We start from the raw sequence: 19,123 nt of genomic DNA on the forward strand, positions 1-19,123 counted from the left end.
AGCAAAATGGGCATAGAAGGAAACTACCTCAACATAATAAAGACCATATATGACAAACCCATAACCAACATCATACTCAATGGGCAAAAACTGAACGCCATCCCCCTGAAAACAGGAACGAGACAAGGATGCCCTCTATCACCACTCTTATTCAACACAGTACTGGAGGTCCTGGCCAGAGCAATCAGGCAAGAAAAAGGAATAAAAGGAATCCACATAGGGAGGGAAGAAGTGAAACTCTCACTGTTTGCAGACGACATGATCTTATATATATAGAAAACCCCAAAGAATCCATTGGAAAACTCTTAGAAGTAATCAACAACTACAGCAAAGTTGCAGGGTACAAAATCAATTTGCATAAATTAGTAACATTTCTATACTCCAATAACAAACTAACAGAAAAAGAACTCAAGAGCACAATACCATTCACAATAGCAACAAAAAGAATAAAATACCTTGGGGTTAATTTAACTAAGGAAGTGAAGGACCTATATAATGAAAATTACAAGGCCTTTCTGAGAGAATTGGATGACAACATAAGGAGATGGAAAGACATTCCACGTACATGGATTGGAAGAATAAACATAGTTAAAATGTCCATTCTACCTAAAGCAATCTACAGATTCAATGCCATCCCAATCAGAATCCCAATGACATTCTTTACAGAATCAGAACAAAGAATCCTAAAATTCATATGGGGCAACAAAAAAACCCAAATTGCTAAAGCAATCCTGAGAAAAAAGAACAAAACACCAGGCATCACAATCCCTGACTTCAAAACTTACTACAAAGCTACAGTAATCAAAACAGCATGGTACTGGTACAAAAACAGGTGCACAGATCAATGGAACAGAATTGAAAGCCCAGAAATAAAACCACACATCTGTGGACAGCTTATCTTCGACAAAGGAGCTGAGGGCCTACAATGGAGAAAAGTAAGTCTTTTCAATAAATGGTGCTGGGAAAACTGGACAGCCACATGTAAAAGAATGAAAATTGACCATTCTTTGTCACCATTCACCAAAATAAACGCAAAATGGATCAAAGACCTAAAGGTGAGACTTGAAACCATAAGGCTTCTAGAAGAAAACATAGGCAGTACACTCTTTGACATCAGTATTAAAAGGATCTTTTCGGACACCATGCCTTCTCAGAGAAGGGAAACAATAGAAAGAATAAACAAATGGGACTTCATCAGACTAAAGAGCTTCTTCAAGGCAAATGAAAACAGGATTGAAACAAAAAAACAACCCACTAACTGGGAAAAAATATTTGCAAGTCATACATCTGACAAAGGCTTAATATCCATAATATATAAAGAACTCTCACAACTCAACAACAAAAAATCAAACAACCCAATCAAAACATGGGCTGGAGACATGAACAGACATTTCTCCAAAGAAGATATATGGATGGCCAATAGGCACATGAAAAGATGCTCATCATCGCTGATCATCAGGGAAATGCAAATCAAAACTACACTAAGATATCACCTTACACCCATTAGAATGACAAAAATATCTAAAACTAATAGTAACAAATGTTGGAGAGGTTGTGGAGTAAAAGGAACACTTGTGCACTGCTGGTGGGAATGCAAACTGGTGCAGCCACTATGGAAAACAGTATGGAGATTCCTCAAAAAATTAAAAATAGAACTACCATATGATCCAGCCATCCCACTACTGCGTATTTATCCAAAGAGCTTGAAGTCAGCAATCCCAAAAGTCCTATGCACCCCAATGTTCATTGCAGCATTATTTACAATAGCCAAGACATGGAAGCAACCTAAGTGCCCATCAACAGACGAATGGATAAAGAAGATGTGGTACATATATACAATGGAATACTACTCAGCTGCAAAACAGAACAAAATCATTCCATTTGCAATAACTTGGATGGACCTTGAGGGAATTATGTTAAGTGAAATAAGCCAGCTAGGGAAGGATAATCTGTGTATGACTCCACTCATATGAGGAATTTAAAAATGTGGACTAAGAACAGTTTAGTGTATAGCAGGGGAAAGGTGGGGTGGGGGGTGGGCACAAAGGGTGAAGTGGTACACCTACAACACGAATGACAAACATTAATGTAAAACTGAAATTTCACAGGATTGTAACCTATCATTAACTCAATAAAAAAAAAAACATTCCAGTGGGTATTTTTGAGTCGCTTAAAAAACTACATCTGAAACTTCATGAATATGTAAAGGTCGATGGAAACTAAGTCACTCTTATAAATAAGGGATATATAAAGGGATAGGGAATTACCTGTCCTCTCAGATATTAATTCATATAACAAATTCAAAGCTATTTTGCGGTATTGACACAATATTGACAGATAAAACAATAAAGAAGAAAGCTCAAAGACAGACCCTGGCATATATGGGAACATTTTAGACCCAGAAGTAGTCAAAGAATGAGCTTTTTGAATGTTTTGGGTTTATTTGTTTGTTTGTTTTTGAGGAAGATTAGCCCTGAGCTAACTACTGCCAATCCTCCTCTTTTTGCTGAGGAAGACTGGCCCTGAGCTAACATCCGTGCCCATCTTCCTCTACTTTATATGTGGGGTGCCTACCACAGCATGGCTTTTGCCAAGCGGTGCCATGTTCGCACCTGGGATCCCAACCTGCAAACCTGGGATGCCACCACAAAGCGGAACGTGCGAACTTAACTGCTGCACCACCGGGCCAGCCCCTGAATGTTATACCAATCTTGCATGCTTTGGATAAACACTACTTAGTGATGATATCTTAGTCTTTTTACGTATGATTGGATTGAATTTGCTAGAATTTTGTTTAGCATGTTTGTATGTATGTTCATGAGGAATGTTGATCTGTAGTTTTCCTTTATTGTGATATCTTTGTGTAGTTTTGGCATCAGGATAATGCTGGCTTCATAGAATGAGTAAGAAGTCTTCTCTCCTTTTCCATTTTCTGGAGAATTGGCTATTTTTTCCATAAATATTTGTTAGAATTCACCAGGGAAGCCATCTGGGCCTTTAGTTTTCTTCACAAGAACGTATTTAACTAAAAATTCAATGCCTTTCATAGATATAGCAATAGTGAAGTTATTTATTTCTTCTTGAATAATCTTTAATGGTTTATTTCTTTTAAGAAATTTTTCCATTTCATCTAAGTTGTCAAATTGATTGGCAGAAAGTTGTTCGTAAATTTCTTATCTTAAATATCTGTAGTGATGTCATCTCTCTCATTCCTGATGTTGGTAACCTGTGCCCTCTGTTTTTTTTCTTGTTCATTCTGTTAATTCAGATGCTTATCAGTTTTATTGGTATTCCTAAAACACTAGGTATTGTTTTTATTGATTTTCTCTATTGTTCTCTGTTTTCTATTTTATTGACTACCAGTCTATTTGGTTTTTCCTTTCTTCTTCTTACTTAGTATTTAATTTTCTCTTCTTTTTATAGTTACTTAAAGTTGAAGCTGAGATGATTAATTTGGGACCTTTCCTGTTTTCTAATATGGGTATTTGGTGCTATAAATTCCCTCCTAAGTACTATTTTTAGCACCATCCCATAAAGTTTGATATGTTTTCATTTTCATTCATCCCAAAGTTCTTTCTAACTTTCCCTTTTATTTCTTCTTTGACCCACAGGTTATTTAGAAGTGTGTTCTTTAGTTTCCAAACACTTGGCTACTTTCCAGATACCTTTGCTTTTATCGATTTCTAAGTTAATTCCACTGAAGTCAAAGAATATACATTCTATGACTTAAACCCTTCCAAATTGATTGAGACTTGCTTCACGGCTCAGAATATAGCCTATTTTTGGTAAATGTTAATGTACTCTTGAAACAAATGTGTATTTTGCTGTTCTTGCACAGTATGCTCTATAAATATCAATTACCTCAAGGTGGTTGGTAATGTTGTTCAAATCTTCTATACCCTTATTGATTTTCTGTCTGCTTCTTCCATCGGTTATTGAGAGAGAGATGTTGAAATCTCCAATTATAATTGTAAATGTATGTATTTCTCCAAGCAAGTCTCTCAGTTTTTAGTCCGTATATTTTGGGGTTCTACTATTGATGCATACACATTTAAGATAACATCCTCAATAAATTGATCCCTTTATCATTATGAAATGAATTTCTTTATCTCTGGGGACATTTCTGGCTCTGAAATCTAGTTTTTCTGATATCAAAATAGCTTCTCTGGTTTCTTTTGAAAAATATCAGCATAGTATACTGTTTTCCATCTTTTTGCTTTTAACTTCTTTGTGTATTCATATTTAAAATCCACTTCTTGTAGACAGCAAATAGTTCTAGCATCTTTGTCCAATCTGGCAATCTCTGCCTTTTAGACCATTTACATTTAATTTAATTTATTAATATGGTTAGGTTTAAACAAAATATCCTACTATTTGTTTTCCATTTGTCATATTCTTTACCTCTTTTTTCTTCTTTTTGCTGCCTTCTCAAGACTGGATTCAATCACTTGAAAGGGAAGTATGAAGAAAGAGGTAGACAGATGAAGTGAAATTTCTTGAGTATCTAAGTGGAGGATTTCAGTAGAACATGAATGTGAAATTCAGGGGAGTGGTCTAGGACAGAGATAAGAGTTTGAAGGTCATCTGCATATTCTTGTGTTTAAAGCCTTGAGACTGGATGTGATCACTTGGAATGACAGTATATAGAGTAAAGATAAGAACATCAAGGAAAAGTCCTAGGAAGGTAGAGAGAGTTTAGGAGGAACTTACAAATGGTATTGGTAAAAAAAACTACAAGAGGTTGGAGGAAAACCATATTAGTATATTGTCTTGGAAGCCAGGAGAAGAAAGGCTTTAAAGTAAAGAGAATGATCAACTGTTTAAAATGTTGCTTTAGGTCAATAAGAATAAATACTGAAAAAGGACTAATAGATTTAGCAATCTGGAAGGCTTTGACGACTTCAGTAAGAGCAGATTTGGTACAACGGAGAAGGCAAAGCTAGATATCAGTAGGTTCAAAAGAGAATGGGACGGAAAATATTGGGGACAGTGACTATAGATAATTTTTCTCAGATAGTTCTCTTATAAATAAAGGGGCTTATTTAAGATCAACTAAATAACAGCTCATTGTTGGATAATGAGAATGACATTATCATTGAGAGAAAAAGTTATTAGAAAATAGAGGAGAATATTGCTCAACTCGTTTTATGATGCCAGCATAATCCAAATCCCAAACCTGAGAAAACATTATGGAAAAAAAGTATAGAATACCACTCATGAAAATAGACTAAAAGTTCCTAAAAATATTAGCAAATTGAATACAGCGACATAGAAGAAGTGACAACGCAGCATGGCCAAGTAAGTACCTTTTATTCCTAGAATAGAAAGTTGGTTTAGCATCCAAAAATCAATCAATGTGATTTACCACATTAACTGAATAAAGGAGAAAAATTATATGATTTTACAAAATTCAGGGGCCAGCCCTGTGGCCAAGCGGTTAAGTTCTCACACTCCGCTGCAGCGGCCTGGGGTTTCATCAGTTCAGATCCTGGGTGCTGACATGGCACCGCTTGTCAGGCCACCTTGAGGCGGCGTCCCACATGCCACAACTAGAAGGACTTGCAACTAAGATATACAACTATGTACAGTGGGGTTTGGGGAGATAAAGCAAAAAAAAAAAAAAGAAGAAGAAGAAGATTGACAACGGTTGTTAGCTCAGGTGTCAATCTTTAAAAAAAAGAAAATTCAATATCCATTCATAATAAAAACTCTCAGCAAAATAGAAATAGGAATTTCCTCAAATTGATAAAGGGCTCTATGAAAAATATACTTGCTGGTGAAAAACTAAATTTCTTCCCCATAAGACTAGGAACAAAGTAAGGATGCTCACTTTAACCGCTTTTATTTATTATTTCACTGAATATCCTAGCCATTGCAATACCATCAGGAAAAGAAATAAAAAGCATGAATATCTAAAATGAACAAGTTAAATTGTGCGTATTAGTAGGTCATATGATGTTCTATGTAAAAAATACCAGGGAGTTTACAACATAACTGCCAAAACTAACATATGAATGTGATGTATGATACAAAATTAATCTTAAAACTAATTTTATTTTTATACACTCATAAAAAGCTGTTGGAAAATGAAATTTTAAAATCTCATTTACTGTAGCACCAAAAATCATGAAATATCTACCAAATCATGTTCAAGACATCTACACTGAATAATACAAAACAAAGTTGTGAGGGAAATTAAAGAAGACTTAAATAAATGGATAGATAGATATACCATGTTCCTGAATTTGAAGACTCGATATTATTAAGATGGCAATTGATCTATAGATTCAAAGCAATTCCAATAAAAATTCTAACTCTTTTTTTCTAGAATTTGGCAAACTGAATCTAAGATTTGCTTGGAAATGCAAAGGACCTAAATTGACAAAAGCAACTTTTTTAAAAAAGAACAAAGTATAAGAATTTACTTTAAATCAAGACAATTTAATATTTCCAGAAACAAAACAAAACAAAAGTAGAAATGTAGATCAATGAAACAGAATAGTCTAGACATAGACCTACATAATACGGTCAATTGATTTTTCACAAAGGTGACAAGGCAGTTCAATGGGGAAAAGAAAGTGTTTTCTACAAGTTGTGCTTGAATAACTGGATATCTCTATGGATAAGGGTAAACACTGACCTCACACCAAAAACAAAATTAACTCAAAATGGATCATGGACAAAAATATAAGACATAAAAGAATGAAATGTCTACAAAAAAGTGCAGGAGAAAATCTTCGTGACTTTGGCAAAGTCAAAGTTTTCTTAAATAGAACAAGAAAGCTTGAATCAAAAAAGACAAAATTAATAACTGGACCTCATCAATATAACAAACTTTGCTCTTTGAAAGAGGTCATTTAAAAAATGAAAAGACAAACCACAGACAGGGAGAAAACACAGAATATGCATATTAGACAAAAATCTGGTATCTGCAGAATATGAGGAATTCTTATAACCCAATAATAATAAAACAAACAATCCAATAAAAATTAACACAAAAAATATATGAATGCTCAATAAGTAAATGAAAAGATATTTGGCATTATTATTCACCAGAAGGATGGAAATTAAAACTAAAGTGAGATACCGTTACAAAACCATAGAAGGGATTCAAACAAATAATCTTACCACATCAAGGGTTAGCGAGGATGTGGAGCAACTGGAACTCTCCTACAGTGCTGAGGAGAATGTAAAATGGTATAATCACGGTGGAAAACTCTTTGACAGCTTCCGAACAAACTTAAACATTCACCTACTGTGTGACTCAGTCATACTATTTCTCACTAGTGACCACAGAAAATTGAAAGTATATGTCTGTACAAAGACTTATATATGAATGTTCATTGAAACTTCATTTGCAATAGCCCAAAACGGGTTCATATGTCCATCAACAGATAAGTGAACAAACAAATTGGGTTATATTTGTTCAATAAAATACTTTCTAGTCTAATGTTATACATAACCACATAGATGAATCTCAAAATCATTGTGTTGAAGGAATGAAGCCAGGCAAAAAAAACACAGTAATATGTGCATTAACATAAAGTTCTAGAAAATGCCAACTGAGCTATAACAGGTAACAGCTTACTGGTTACTTGAGGATGGGGATGGTGGGAGGGATGAATAATAAAGGGGCACAAGGAGACTTTGTGGGGTGATGGGAATGTTTATTATCTTGATATTGGTAATAATCTCACAGTTGCATAAATATATTGAAACTGATCAAATTAAGCACTCTATACATTTCAGTCTATTTTGCTTCAATTGAATTCAAAATTTAAAAATATAGCTCCTACTTAAACTTCTATTGAGTTTCCAAATATAATTGAAAGTTATTATAGAGGGCTGGTTGGGTTGCGTAGTGGTTAAGTTTACACACTCTGCTTTGGTGGCCTGGAGTTCACCGGTTTGGATCCTGGGCGCGGACCTAGAACTGCTTGTCAAGCCATGCTGAGGCAGCATCCCACACAGAAGAGCTAGAAGGACCTACAACTATGATATACAACTATGTACTGGGGTTTCGGGGAGAAAAAAAGAAAAGAGGAGGATTGGCAACAGATGTTAACTCAGGGCCAATCGTCCTCACCAAAAAAAAAAAAAGGTTACTATAGCCTCAACAGAAAATGGTCAGGTACAATCAGTAGGGGACTTATAGCTTAAAGTCAAATATCTTTTGTAAAAATATCTTATCATATACAGGAAAACTTAGAATTTTATTAAGCAAAGCAGCTTATAAGCAGCAGATATCATAAAAGCAACAATTAGAGCACTGATCATGAGCCATGGGAGTAGGAGAAAAGTCTTTCAAAGCAAAAAAAAATTTTTATGTAACATGTAGTCATATATGCTATAAAAATTCCAAATGTATTTCTCTCTCTGAAATACATACAGTCTGTGCACCCTCCCTCCCCGCGGCCTCTGTCTTCCCCAAGCCCCAGCATGTTTCCTCTGGCTACAGCCAGACCCTTCTTTCTGGCTCTCACTCTTCTTTTTCCTTCTTCCAATTTCAAAGCAGGTCTGGAAATTTAAAGCACAAATCCTTCATTTCATTATCCTATCTTCAATATGGCCATAATACACTAAGGTTGTAGTGTTTTTAAGACTCAGAGGGCTATGGCTTGATGATAGATAGATAGATAGATAGATAGATAGATAGATAGATAGATAGATAGATATTCATTAAATGGTAGCAATTAATCAACTTAAAATATATCACAGTGTTTTCATCACACAGGATTTGACCACTGTTTTTCACACAGGCCAGCCAGCACACTTGTACACACATGAAATCAAACTACAGATTTTTGCCTTTCTACTCAACTGGGATTGCTTTCTCTGGTTGATATCCAAACTTATCTTCTTTTTTGAATTTCTTCACAAGTGTAGAGCGAGATTTGGAATCAAGTGTTACACAGAAAAGCAAATCTGTGAAAAATAGCATAGGACTCTTTCTACTAGAATTGTAGCTACTCTACTATTGACACCTGACATCTCTTAAAACCTGACATCTCTTAAACCATTTTTGCAAGTACTTTTTTTTCTTTTTTTTTTGGTGAGGAAGTTTGTCCCTGAGCTAACATTTGTGCCAATCTTCCTCTATTTTGTATGTGGGACATGGCCACAGCATGGCTTGCAGAGTGGTGGGTAGGCCTGCATGTGGAATCCAAATCCACGAACCTTGGACCGCTGAAGTGGAGCATGCGAACTTAACCACTATGCCACCGGGCCAGGCCCTGCAAGTACTTTTGAGGTGGAAGTCTTCTGTGAAACAAATTTCCGGCAATTAGTATGGTCAACAGAAAAGAACAAAGAATGGGGTTCGGTTCTGACACTATTTCGTTTAAGCCTATTGCATCACTTGCACGAGGATTGTTATGCATGGGTTCAATCTTTTATTGTAGATTTCAGTTGTGTTCCACAACTGAGTGATGGCTGATGCTACTTCATCTATGAGTGATATGCATTCAAAGACATGAACACATTATTTGCACTTTGCCATCTACCATCCCCCTGGATTTATTTATGAAGAATATAATTGATTTTTACCACCAGCCACCAACCCCCGCCAGACTTATTACCCATAATTCTCTTTTTGCTATTTCCCACAGGTGCTGTTGTCAGACTTTCCTGCAGGTGTTCAGAAATTAGCTTTGTTTTAACACACACACACATACACACACTGCTTAATTTCTGCAAAAAATAAGAAAATTCAAACGTAATCAAACCAAGGCAACTGCTTCAGTTTGTAGTTCAATAAAGAATAAAATTCTTGACAATTTTGAAAAAGTTCCATTATCAGAGATTTCCTAAATTGTGAACTAAAATATAAAGTTACTATTGCTATTAGTTGTCACTATTCCCATTGTTCTTTCCTTCATAGACCAGAACACCATGGTTCTAAAGTTTCATTTGTTTCATGATAAATCTGATGCTTCAAATTGTCACTTGTTGGAGGAGACCATCTGTGCTTCAGTGCTGGCATCCCTCATTGCAGGCTAATAAATTTGTCATATTAGTAACTATTTCAGCCAATAAATCCATAGATAGAAAATCTGATTATGGGATGTGTCATTAACAAACTGTTACTTCAGATTGAAACAAAAGCACCTGCTATCCAATTCTTAAGATCTGTAAGTTTCCCTAAAAATATTCATGATTCTATTTTGTACTGGAGTCTGGATGCACACAGTGTTTATTTGCCAAAGACCCTGTCTGCCTAAGCATACTTTGGCTATCTGAAAATGCCATTATCTTATGCTAATGAAGTATCACCACAGTAAGCAATAATTAATTATTCAAGAACATATGACTGCTTGGTAAGACACCCAGTATAATGGGGTCGATACAACGTAGCAGCTAGTGTAACACACAGTAGTTTTGTGGAACAAACTGTTTGTTTTATAATTGAATTTCACTGAGGTCTTTTTGTTTTGTTTTGCTTTTGTATGTGTTATTTGGGTAGAAAACATTTTACCACAATTTTACCCTATATAAAACTTAGAATTTTAGTGATAAAATTTTTCTTCATGTAGACTTTTTAAAGTTACTACTGATTTCAGCAAAGAGATTCTTTCACGCAGATTAAAACATTAAATAGTTCTATAAGACTTATTTAAAAATGATGGTCCTTATAACCTCTTACTCTATTTCCATTCCCCAGAGGCAACAACTTTCAACCCTTTGACCTGGCTAAGTTTATTATACCTAATTCCTAAATTTTCTTTTTTTTAAAGTCATAGGACTTATTAATTGATTTCCCAGTATGGAAGATGAGAATTTAGTCATCTATCAAACACCACTCACCCCTCAAACATAAGCAAACCATATATCTCCAAAATTATTTCCATCTCTGAGATCCATCTGGATCCACCCATCTTCTCAACACTTTTATATCGTACTTTTAGTTAGGTCAATATTCAATGCTCAGATTATTATGATTATGTGAACACTGTTCTTAGGTGAATTATGTACTAGATAGAGATTACTTTGGGGAGGGGACAACTTTTTGTTTACATTGAAGGTAGTATTTACCTTGTTTTTACCTTTTTGTGTTCTCTTTCCCACTAATTCAGCCCCAAGCTTTTCCCAAGTTGTCTACACTTTGTTTCAACTGTTCAAATACCTCCTGGGTTCTCTCCATTGTCTCATCTTGTAGACAGGTCCCCTGGAGTTTTTTGACCTGCTTTTTACATCTGGAGCTCAGCTCTCACCCGAACATCCCCTTTCACCGTTATCCTGGGGCTTTATCTTTTTCTTGAGTTGGAGCCATTATTTCCTGGATCCTATTATTTCTTCTTTCTTGGTTTAACCATTCTTTCAGTTCCTGAGAAAGGATATGTAAATGGTAGATTTTTGAGAATTCTCATATTGGAAAATATCCTTATCTACCTTATACATACATAATTGTATATAAGATTCTAAGTTGTATGTCCTTTTCTTTCAAAATTTAAATGCCTTGCTCCATTGTCTTTTATCTTCTGGTGTCACAGTAGAGAAATTCAGGAACATTTGTACTACTGATTCTTTGTCTGTGACCTCTTTTATTGTTTGCTTGGTTTTTTTCAACAAGCTTTCGTAATTGTCTCATTTACTCCAGTGTTTTGATATTTCATAATGATATGCTTTAAAGTGGGTCAATTATTTTTCAGTTGAATGCGTTTTTGCTGAATACAGAAACTCACGTCCTTCAATTCCATGAAATCTTAAATCATTTTTTTGATAATTTTATTCATTTAATTTCTCTGATCTCTCTTTCTGATACATCTGCCATTTTGGTTTTGGACTTCCTGCTCTGATTCTAAGCATCTTTTTTCCTCTATGTCTGTTTTGGTCTCTGTCTTTTGTGTCTGATGATTCCTGTGTATTCAAATAGATATTCCTGGGTATTTAAAGACGGAACACCTAAAAGCTGATTCGAAGCTCCGCACGGGGGAATGGGCGTTGTCAACTGGGAGCCTCACTGTAGAGCATCTGGCAGGGCTATTTCTTCACAGAATCGTGGATGTGGATGACTTTAGATTTTTCTCTTTGGCTAATCAGATTCCCCAAGATGGAATCAGCCTATCTCCTGCATGGAGAGTATAAACCTGGCCGTCAGTATTCTGGGATTCAAGCTGGGGAAGAAAACAGGACATTTCAACGACAAGAGAAAGAACTGAAAAGAAAAACCTAGTTGAAATGCTTGCAGTGTCATAAAAAAGAAGCTCAAAACAAGTATTATAAATCAGTAGATTTTATGTAACAGCAATAAACATTTAGATCTTTTAAAATCTGTTCATCCTTTTTATCTTAGTTAATCTACGTTTTAAAATCTAGTTGAAGAAACAGAAACCTGGCAAAGATTTCTCCACAATGTTGCTTAATATTATTTATGGTATAAAAAACTAGAAAATACCTAAATGCCCAAAATAAGATCAACTCTATTACATATTATGTATTATATACAAGACCTTATTAGGATCAATTATGAAACATATATATTGATCTCATATTTTGTTACACACATATGGCACTGTTGTTATTTTAAACAACAGGCATCAATCAATTTTATTTCTCATGGTTGTTACCCAGTTCTTTGCAACTTAAAAATAGAAAGAAAAAAAGAAGTAATGAAAGGAAGAAAGAAAAACAAAGCAAAGGAGGGAAGAGGAGGCAGAGGAAGGGGAAAGAGAGGGAGGGAGGGAGGAGGGCAGGGAGGGAGGGGGTAATCTTTTCTAGTTCTCCTTAAAATCTTGGCCGGTAGGACAGAATGCGAGAATTTCAACTCTGTCCTTTATTTACTCTCAAGGCATTCAGCATTTTTATTGGTTTGGTGGAAATCTCTTCATGCTGTAAGTGGCCAAGAATGTGGACGATATTGATGACTAGCTAATCAATTTATACAGGATGGAAAATATTCTAAAGCCCCTTGTCTCCACAGCTAATACTGTCTTTTAGCAAAATGTTGTAAATGCTGAAGTACTGAAAATCAGATCTCAAAAACACAAAAATAATGTAAATTTAGCTCGAAGGCCATCTCAGTGCCCTTTTCAAGGCTCTCGTCTTTGAATAAGCAGATTCAGAAGTGCTGAACGTTTCTCTGTCTTGTAAAAGGCAGTAGTAACCTGGCACAAACCAGAACAGTGCAGTCAGAAAGCCTAAGAAGTTTCTTTTGTTACATAGAACAAAGAAATGAGCTACACAATTTAAAACCCATCAGGGTTTCTGGAATAAGTGAAACTTTGTTTGTCTCAGAACTGTTAAAAAAATTCTTATACACCAAAGTTTTTTCGATCAAAATAGGCTATATTCATGGCATCTCAAGTAAAGGAAATAACTTATTTGAAGAAAAATACTTTAAAAATAAAAAAATAATAATCTGACTTATGATCCTTACTGAGCAGTCAATATCACAAAGTACACACATTATATGTACACACGTATAATCAAGGTATGCATGGAGAGACTTTCCAACTTTAAAGGCTAATTTCTTTGGAGGGTCATGTGACAAGAAGAAATAGATGTTTAAAACAGTGCTCAGGCCTCTCCTAGCTCTGCTAAATAACTCCAAGAAAAAAAAAATTGGAGAGGGAAGGCGTGCATTATATATTCTCTCTACACTTTCAGTGATAATGATCATTTTTAACTATTATTAACTGTATCTTTCATTCTGTGTATCTTGATTTGCCAAACAGTTTTTATAAATTATAAGTGCTTGGAGGACTTTAATTTTATTCTACTGCCTTCCTTCCCGGCAACTAGATTACAATCATCATTAATATGCAAACACAAATAGAACATAAAACTCTTGTTTTAAGGTGCCACACATACACCTCTATCATATGACTCCAATTTAATTGGAAATTAAAGTACTTTTCCTGAAATTTATTGATAATGAAAGCCAATTATTAAAGAAATGTGATAAATTAAAATTGTTAATGAAAGTGTTCATTGGATTTTTTTTTAACAAAGTGTTTACCTTATAGATAGTAACTGGAAGTTAAACTTAATACGATATATGTAGGGGATATCTGCTCTTTTTGCCTGTTCAGCAACCTTTCCCCCTTCTTCCAGTATCAATAACCTATTCTTTCGGGGGGAACTGCCCTTCCCTATTCTATATGGTCCTGATGAGACTGTCAATAACTAAGCAAGCAAAACCAAGCTATGACTAAAAAGATAGACTCCAGACAACACTGAAACGTGTCATGCCTAAAAGATTTCTCTCCTGTCCTCACACCACTCCTGAAAAAAAATTACTTAAAGTTATACATTTTTGAATAACGTTTATGTAAGAAACTCAAAAATGGAGTAGTCTTAGTACAAAAAAAATCTTGTAGTGAATCTGAAAGCAATTTTAAAAAGTAAAAAACCATTTCCCCAACAAAGTTACAAAACTGGATATGATGTCAAAGATTATTGATGGGAATTTAAAAGTAAATATGTTAATCATCATCTGAAGAGTCTAATTGTCTAAAATATACTTGTAGCAACAAACAGGGCAGAGCGAATGGTCAAGGAAGAAATTAACTTAGCATATTAGCAAATTAAAATATAGAGAATTAAATAATTTATAAAAACAAATGAAAAAAGTATTTTACATTCTATTTGTGTTTGGAGTTCTTAGGATTCTTTCCATCTTTTAGCGATGAAAGTAGGATAAAAATCACGTCAACTATCACAATAAATGTGAATGAGATAAAATTAAAATCCCAAATTAAAAATCAACCACACTCAGAAGGGTCAAAAGAAAATATGTGCAAACCCACCAAATGCTGCTCACAAGAAGTTAGTGAACAAAAGAAGGTGAGAAAATAGTAAAATAAAAACAGAGGCAAAATTTAGAGATTAGATCTTCTGCCTCCAAAAAAATACTAGGAAGGGAGGGAAGAAAGGAGGCAGAAGTAAGTAAAAGTTGTTAAAAAGAAAGAGGAAAAGGGAAAAAAAGGCAAACATTAATACAAAAAGAAAAATTTAATTCCAGAAAGGGCTTTAAGTAAGGAATGAGATAAGTTTTTATGGATAAAGGTTTATTTCCAAAATGAATATAAAATATTCATGAACATATGAACTGACGAAGGTGACATGGAAACACACAAAAAGGAAAAATGTCTAGAACTACAGAAGGTGACTGATCACACGAAAGTCATAGGAGTATTCAATACATTTCTTTTTTGTAGATCAAATAGACATAAAAATGAAATTTTATTAAACTTCAGTAGTACATATAAAACTTTATGGCCAAAAAATCAAAAGTTCATTTTTCTAATCTTCTGTGAAATATTTATTAAATAAACCTAGTGATTGTATATAAGGATATAGATAGATGATAGGTACATAGATAGATAGATAGATGACAGAGTTAAATGGATATTGTACTATAAAATCATTGTATTTATACTTTGTAAAATTCTGCTTGTGTTTCTATTTAATATCTTTTCTCCAATTTATATCATTCTATTAGTTCAATACATAGCATTTTAATCATTCTTTACCTTGATTTAGGGATAAGTAGGTCCTTGCAATCCTTTAGTGTAAACAGAAGTAGAGGATGAACTTACTTGCACATCTTTATGAAGTGTTGTAAGAAGTTCTTTGGAGTATGTGCTCAGGAATTGACTTTCTGTATTAAAGATTATGGGAATATTTCATTCCCCAAAATACTGCAGACCATGTTCCAAAATATCTTCACTCGTTTTATCACTAAAAACAGTGCATTCCCTCACATAATCACTAGCAATGGATATTACTCAACTTTCTAACTTTTGTCAAGCTGATGAAAATAATATGCAACTTCATTAGAGTTTTAATTTACACTTCTCGAATTACCTATGATAGGTATGACTAGCTTTTCATGTATTTAATAGATATTTGTGTTTCAAATTTTGTGAATTGGCTTTTTATATCTTTTGCTCATTTTTATACTGGATTTCTTATTTTTTCATGCTGACTCACAGGCAATCATTGTATATTCTAGGTATTAATCCATGTCAGTCACAGACTTTGAAAGTATTTTTCCCTGATTTTAAATAATCTCTTAGCATTTTTATGGCACCTTCTATGATCAACAAAATCTGTAAAATATAGGTATTGTTGAATACGTCTATTGTGCTCCCATGCCCCAGGTTATAGGCTCTGCTTTTTGGGGTTTAAGAAGGCCTTCCTCATCCTGAGGTCATAAATATGTAATCCTTCATTTATAAAACTAGTTTTTATATATTGATTTTATACCCCAAAAGTGCTATATTCTCTTAGAAATTTTAATAATCTATACACATAGGTAGATAATTTTGTGTTGTCCATGTATAAAATTATATAATCTCAAATAAAGAAATTCTATCTTTAAAATGTTAATATATTTTGTTTTCTTACCTTAATGTACTAGTTAAGCCCTCTATTTCAATGATGAATAGAAGTGGTGTTAGTGGGCCTTTTTATAGATCTTGAAAAATACTCAATGTTTCACCATTAAATTCAAGTTGCATCGTGCATATATAGAATGCTTTTTCTCAGGTTGAAGAAGTTCTTTTCTATTCATAGATTTCTACATGCTTGTATCATAAATGAATGCTATGTTTCATTTTTAAATTCCTGCTTCTCTTATGATTATGATAATAGTTTTCCTCCTTTAACCTGTTATAATATGTGGATTGCATCTATTGATTTCCTAATGCTAAACACATTTTCCTCCTGGAGTCTACTCAACTAGGTCTTAATATATTTTTGTTTCAATAGATTGTTGAATGTGGTTGCTAACATATGTTATAAGATTTTTGAATTCATGATCATGACATATGTTGGCCTGTAATTTCCATTTTTGTTATGTGCTTGCACATTTTTGAGGTTACGATTAAGTTATTTAAAGGAAAATAGAAAACTATCCTGAATAAGTTCATGTAACAAATTTTACAACTTAAAGATACATAAGTATTTAGAAAAATGCAACTTATCAAAGCTGACACAAGAAGAAATACAAAATATGAATGATAACATAGCTATTTAAAATTGAATTTCTTATCAAAAACCTTTGGACAAAGAAAACTCCAAGCCCAAATGGTTTCAATGGCCAATTTTATCACAAATTTTAAAAACGTATATCACCAATTTTATGCACTCTTTCAGGAAATAGAGAAGGAGAGAACATTTTCAACTCAGTTTATGAGGCCAGTGTAAGTTAAAACAAAAACCTGACAAAAAATTACAAAAAAAAAAAAGAAAATTACTGACCAATATCTCCCAATGACGGTAGATGCAAAAGTGCTTGAAAATATTGGCAAATCAAATCCAGAAATATGTAAAAAGCATAGCACATCATGCCCAAATAGTGTTTATTCCAAGATGCAAGGTTGATTTAACATTCAAATAGCCTATTAATTTAATTCACTACATAAAGGAATAAAAGAAATGATCATTTCAATATATGCAGACAAATCATTTGACAAAATTCAACACTTCATAATAAAAATTGACAAACTCAGCAAACTATGAATGAAAGGAAACTATTTCAACTTAAGAAAGGTTGTCTATGGGGCCGGCTCCATGGCCTAGTGCTGGGGTTTGCATGATCCGTTTCAGCGGTCCCGGATTTCACCGGTTCGAATCCTGGGTGTGGACATAGCACCGCTCATCAAGCCACGCTGGGGCGGCATCCCACATGCCACAGCTAGAAGGACCCACAACTAAAAACACACAACTATGTACCGGGGGAATTTGGGGAGAAAAAAGGAAAAATAAAATCTTTTAAAAAAAAAAAGGTTGTCTACCAAAAACAAACAAGCAAAAAAGACCCTACAACTGCTACTATAGACGATATCTAGTGATGTGATACGTATTAGACACTTTATCACTAAGATTTTTTTAAAGGTGTAAAAAGACACTCTTACCGCTTCTGTTCAGCATTGTTCAGGAGATCCTATCCATAGTAATAAGGAAAAGGAAGATTTAAGTACAAATCTCTCCATTTGCAGAGGGTGTGACTGATTACATAGAAAATCTTAAGGAATCTATAAAACAGCTGTGAGAACCAGTAGGTGAATTTTGCAAAGTGGCAGGATAAAATATCTAATAATTAAAATAGTTTTTAATTTTGACAAAATCCAATTTATAATTTTTTTGTTGATGAATCATGCTTTTGGTGTCTAAGAACTAACTCTTCATCCAAATCCAGGTAAAGAAGATTTTCTTCTAAATTTTTTAAAGTTTTGCATTTTACATTTAGAACTATGATCAATTTTGATTTAATTTTTGTACAGGTTTCAGGTTTAGACTGAAATTCGTATTTTTGCCTAGGGATTATCAATTTTTCCAACACCATTTGTTGAAAAGAGTTTTTCTCTTTTGAATTTCTTTTGTACTTTTGCCAAAAATCAAATGATCATATTTGTGTGGATATATCTCTGAACTCTCTCTTCTGTTCCATTCACTTATATGGCTCTTCCTTTGCCAATACCACACTGTCAATGCAGAGGTCTTTCACATTTTTACTAAATTTGTTCCTCAGTGTTTTACATTGACATGATTGTGAGTGAATTTCTTGTTTCATTTTCCAGTTGTTTTCTTTTAGTATATAAAATACAACTGATTACTGTAGCCTGACTGTAACTTTTAAAATCAGGTATTGATTCCTCCAACCTAATTCTTATGTTGTTTAACTATTTCGGCTCCTTTGTCCTTCCAAATAAAAAGGCACAAGAATGACACAATCTAACTACATTTTAACAGGATCATTCCAGTTATGTCGAGAATAGTTTGAGGAAAGTAAGGGTTTATCAGTGCCATAGCCTATTACTATTGCATTTATACAAACAAGAGATGGTAAGCTGGAGTAGAATAGTTTATATGGAAGTAGTAAAAAATGGTTGGATTTGAGTATAGATTGTAGTTAGAGTTAAAATGGTTTGATAACAGGTGGAAGTAAGGTAGGAGAGAAATAGAGGAGTCATGGAAGAATTTGGTTTTTGGCCTGAGAAATTGGAAAACATTGACTTCAACATCTGTTCTGCATGGTAAAAAATTATATTTTTCAAAAATTAATGGATAAAATTTTCATGAAGGAATTATTTATAATAGCTATAAAAAAAGAAATTGACTACTTAAATATCCGACAATATCAGAATGGTTAAATACTATATGGCAAAACAATAGG

This window comes from Equus caballus, chromosome 18 (assembly GCF_041296265.1).
Source record: "Equus caballus isolate H_3958 breed thoroughbred chromosome 18, TB-T2T, whole genome shotgun sequence".
Lineage (NCBI taxonomy): Eukaryota > Metazoa > Chordata > Mammalia > Perissodactyla > Equidae > Equus > Equus caballus.